A 5,000-nucleotide genomic window follows, 5' to 3' on the forward strand; every position below is an offset into this window, starting at 1 on the left:
AAGTTTATTACTGGTTAGGATTCATTTATTTTCTGCTGTGGTAGGGATACAGGACGTCTTTATTTTGAGCAGCTATGCTGTGTATGAAAACTGTGTTAATTTTTTATTGGAACACGAGCTGCTTATGCTTTGCTGGCTGTAGTGGAGGGACTTTCCTTTCCCCTGGGGTTCAGCAACCTCAGAGTTGGGGATAATACTGAAGGCAGAACAGAGGTGGTAGCCCCCAACATGTGGGAGGTTGGGGCTTCCCCCTAAGAAATGTTGCCTCTGTGTTTTACAATGACTTTAGTGCATGTAATACTGAACTGCCTTCTTGCACACACACACATGTATATATATATATATATATATATATATATATATATATATATATATATATATATATATATATATATATATATATATATATATTTTTTAATTCTGAATGATTTTTGCTTAATTGTGCTCAGCTCAGCGTATGTGTAATTGCTCTAGTGATGGTCAAATAAAAAGAGTTGTCTTTTGATCCTCTCTGTCAGAATGGAGATAAACAGACTTCATGTTCAAGGAGGATGTCTTGTCTATCCCCTTGTCTGCACAGACAACTTTATTATTTTGCACAGCTGTCTCTTTTTTAAATACTGTTGTAAATTCCTTACACCTGCTTGTCTGGAGATTGCAGTTAAATATTTATGCTTTGCATAGTTTTGTTAGATAATTAAATAAATTGTATTTTCTTGCTATACAGAATTCGAAGGGCTCACAAAGGAACCTTCCATTTTTGTGGGAAGCACAACAAAGTTTGTAGTACATGTACTACGTCAGATGCAGATTTCAGTGGTATTCTATAAGGCGAATAGTGCTTCAGAGTTGTCAGCTGATTAATTTTTGGTAGTAGCATTAACAGTTCTCTGCAATAATATATGTGGATTGTGAACATCTGATACTTTGAGCAGTGAATAAACTCACATGCAAAAAAAAAAAAAATATATATATATATATATATGTGTGTGTGTGTGTGTGTGTGTGTGTGTGTGTGTGTGTGTGTGTGTATGTGTGTTTGTATATATATATATATATATATATATATATATATATATATATATGAAAATCAACACCTGGTAAAGGGGTTAAATTAAGACATGGTGTACTTTATAGTGGATCAATAAAGAGGACACAATCTATGTTACGTTATCACGTACCTCTGTGTGAACTAGAACACCTGTTAGGCCTTTTTTATGCAAGAAAATATTCGCAACATACTTTCCAATTCGTGTTTACCTCTACAAGATTGTAGTTTTCAGAACTAAATCCTTCTGTAGTCTCTACACTTTTCTTTCAGTATTTGCATATTAGATGTATAGCTGTCTTATTTCAAGTGCAGTTTAGTTGTTAAATGTGTTGTTACATTATAATGTTTTTCAGAATTGATGCAAAAGTCAGCATGCAGCATATTCTTTCCAGACTCTTTCTTTCTGAAGGCCATAATGAAGACAGACTTATTTATAAAAGTATCAGACTGTTTGCTAAACAAGATTTTGTCATTTTCAAGAATACTAATTTGAATTACCTGAATGGGTAAACTGGTAGCTGTTACAGAAGTCCTTTAATCATTTAATTGCAAATTAATTCTAAAAGTTTAGTGCTTTAGCTGCATAGTATTATTTTTTATGTCTGACACCAGATACAACCATGCAGAGAAATTTGCACATTTATACAAAAATTCTGTATTTTACTAAAGATGCTCTGTGCAAGAGATACAGTTTGGGGAGGAAATTAATGATCAGAACCCCTAAGGCTTAGCTATTTAGAGCATTCTGGTCACGTCCTTATTCATTCTTGTTATGCAGGGGCCCAAACCTGAGGAACACAAAAAGGGGGCATGTTATTCAGCAGTAGGAGCAGAGCTTTCTTTGTGGTGGCAGTGCAGCTGCTGAGGCACTGTTAACCTGCAGGAGGGAAATTCATATGCATATCAACGTTAAGTGACATAATAACTAGATCACAAACCTTAGCATTTGATAAATGTTTTCAGTGCTTTAAAGAAACTGAATAAGGAGTAAGTAACACCGAAGTCCCAGGAAAATTGTAACATTTGCTAGTACTTCTTATATGGCACAAGTTAGCAAGCCAAGTGCATTATCTGTCTTTAAGGAAATTTTAAGAAAGTGGCTGGCAACAATACGCAAAATTATGGGAATCAGAGCTGGGAGAGTCATTCTCATCTTGTACAGTTGAGGAAGAAATACCATCACTGGTCGTCTTCCAGTACTAGAAAAGTACTGCCTTGGAAATTAATATTTAAAGAAAAATGGTGTGTGTAATGCTTTTTTACTTGTATATAAATATTTATTTTTCTTCTGCATCATTTGCTTGCTTTCTGGATACATTGACACAGGCATGAACCTCTGATTGTGCTGTGTTATTTGGGAATATAAGCAAAGAAGAATATACTTTAGTTGCAGAAAAGCACCACTGGACTCCACTCCTCATTCTATTTTCTTACTACCCTGCAGTAAGCTATAAGTAATATTTAGCATGCAGATTTATATTCTAGCCCTTCTAAAAATGTAACTGCATTTTCCACCCATCCTTGCATTGACTGTCTTTAATCCTTCTGTCAGATGAATTATGTTGCCCCATACTTTTATGTCCACATCCACTTTATTTCCAGAACATGTTATCTTCTTCTATTTTTCGTTTCTGAAGATTGTGCATGCTAACTTCCTTCTAGCCCATCCTCATTTAGTACTTAAGCACTATATTCATTTCCCTTTTCTGAAGAGTATCTGTCCTTTGTATGCCCTTATAAAACTGAGGCTTTCAGAATAGCACACTTACTCCACATGACATGATATTTTACTAATGTCTATACAGAGGAAAAATACTTTCTAATTTCCTACTGGTGTATACTCTTCCTTTGTATCCTAGCATTCCTGTTGGCTTCCTTGCTAGCATCTCATCTTGCTTGCTTACTCTACAATATAACAGAACTCAGTTCCCTTTCTTCTCTTCTTATTGTTAGTTTTCTATCAGTTTGCAACCTTTCCTCAAGTTTGTTTTTCAAATGCATTGTCTCTTTTTCCTGACATGAAACTGTTGTGTTTTAGACCATTCCTTCATCTTCTGCTCTAACACTGCTCTAAATGTATATCTTTGCATACTTAACAGATGTGCAGTCTTTTCCTGTAAATTCCTCGTTGGTAACACTTATAAAATACTGAAAATTACTTGTTTTAGCACTGACCCTGCGATGTTCCAGTGACACCACTCCACCATCATAGTAATCTTTTTTTGCCAGAACCTTCTGTGCTCTACACTGTAGACAGTGAGTCCAGTTCCAAAAGATTTCTTCCCTGTATAAGTGACTTACTCCTTTGTAAAGCTTACCTATAACACAGGCTTACATTAGGGCCAGATTCCAAAAGACTAGCTCTCAGTGTAAGTGACTTACTCTGACACCAAGTCATTTGGAATCTGGTACAGTGTTTTACTATGCTAGTGCCTTGACATGGGGCCACTGCAAGGCTCTCTAATTTTTTCATTGCCTCTCATGCAATGCCACCTCAAGTACTTTGCTGTCATTTAAACATATCATGTGCATACTTGCTGTATCCTTTAATCCTTAGTTACCTAGTCAAACAAATTAGGGTTAGTCTAGTATGCATTTCCAATTGTATATCCATTCTACTTTGTGTGCAGTGTGTACCATTATATTTTAAATATTTCAAACTTCTTTTCTTCAGCAGTGATTCCATGATTTTGCCTTCTATTAAGGCCAATTAACTGACAGGTCAGTACTTTCTCCCTTTCAGCTTAGTTTACACTCTTGCAAAAAAATTTCATATCTGCCCTTTCCAGCTTTCCTAAGTCTTATCCACCTCTAATGTTGCTTAGAGGTACTAGTTCTCTGATTTCTAGGCTAAATTTCATCAGGTGTCTACCTTGTATGCCTTTAGTTTTGGAATTTTCCTGGTCCCCCTTTTTCCTCTGAAAAAAGCAGGATTTGCCCCATTATCCAGTTTCATTGTGGACCAGTCAGTGAATCAAAATAAAGCTCTTAGCTCTTCCCTGAATATATTAATTTATTTCTAGTGACCATTTCCCAGTTAAGAAAGCTTTACTAAAGAAATAATGACAAGGTTATCCCGGGATGCATTTTGTGTCTGCAGTAATGTGATTGTATATTCACAACAATCTTTCAGTTTACTATGATTGCAGTGCATACATTATTTGTTAAATGTTGTAGCTTATGCTGAAACTGAACAAAACATATTCAGCTTAAGTATCTCTTTTCACTTTTTCTTACAAAACAGATATGCAAAACAGACAGCATGGTGCGCAGTTGTCTCTCAACTAGTTGAAGGTGGTCATAAAAATGATGTGAGATCTAGTATGGCAATAGGGATCTTAGCTACACAGAAACTAACAACATCTTATTATAACCACCTGTGATTGCCTGGAATGTATAGTGTATTTTAACTTATAAGAAAACTCTCTGTCACTTGATTAGACACAACAATTTGCAGTTGTACAAATTTTAATTTCATACATTCACTATCTTATTATATCTCTTCCTTTGCCACTATGTTTGAGAAATAGAAAACACGTCTGATGCAGGATTGTAATGAGACTGAAAGTAAAATATGCAGTTACATTTATAATGATCTGGGGACAGAAACCATTATTATTTGTTGTGTATTTATATTTTAAAATATAATCAGATAATGCCTGTTACCATCTTCTGTCTGAAGCAGCCACTATTTAAGGAGCTCAAGTGAATGATAGACCTTGTAATGTTTGACAACAGGGAATTATTTGTAAAATTCAAAAAGTCACTGGTTTACAAACCATTTTATTATTTTACCTACTATGATATAGCACATGTGTTTTCGGTTAAATTTCATTAATGTTAATGTCACTAAATAGTACTTTTATTCATTTACTGGTGTAGATCTGTATGTTCTTGTTGTTTTCAAATAGCAGCTCCATTGATGGTCTGAAAATGTCTTTGTTAACAC

General features: G+C 34.9%; 1 protein-coding gene across 2 annotated transcripts in view; it reads left to right on the plus strand.

Moving 5' to 3' along the window:
* Positions 1-5,000, plus strand: part of GPSM1 (G protein signaling modulator 1) — a 2,081,362-nt gene that overhangs the window by 1,735,060 nt on the left and 341,302 nt on the right. The window lies entirely within an intron of this gene.

Source organism: Protopterus annectens, chromosome 16.part0 (genome assembly GCF_019279795.1).
Source record: "Protopterus annectens isolate FY-2018-M chromosome 16.part0, PAN1.0, whole genome shotgun sequence".
Lineage (NCBI taxonomy): Eukaryota > Metazoa > Chordata > Ceratodontiformes > Protopteridae > Protopterus > Protopterus annectens.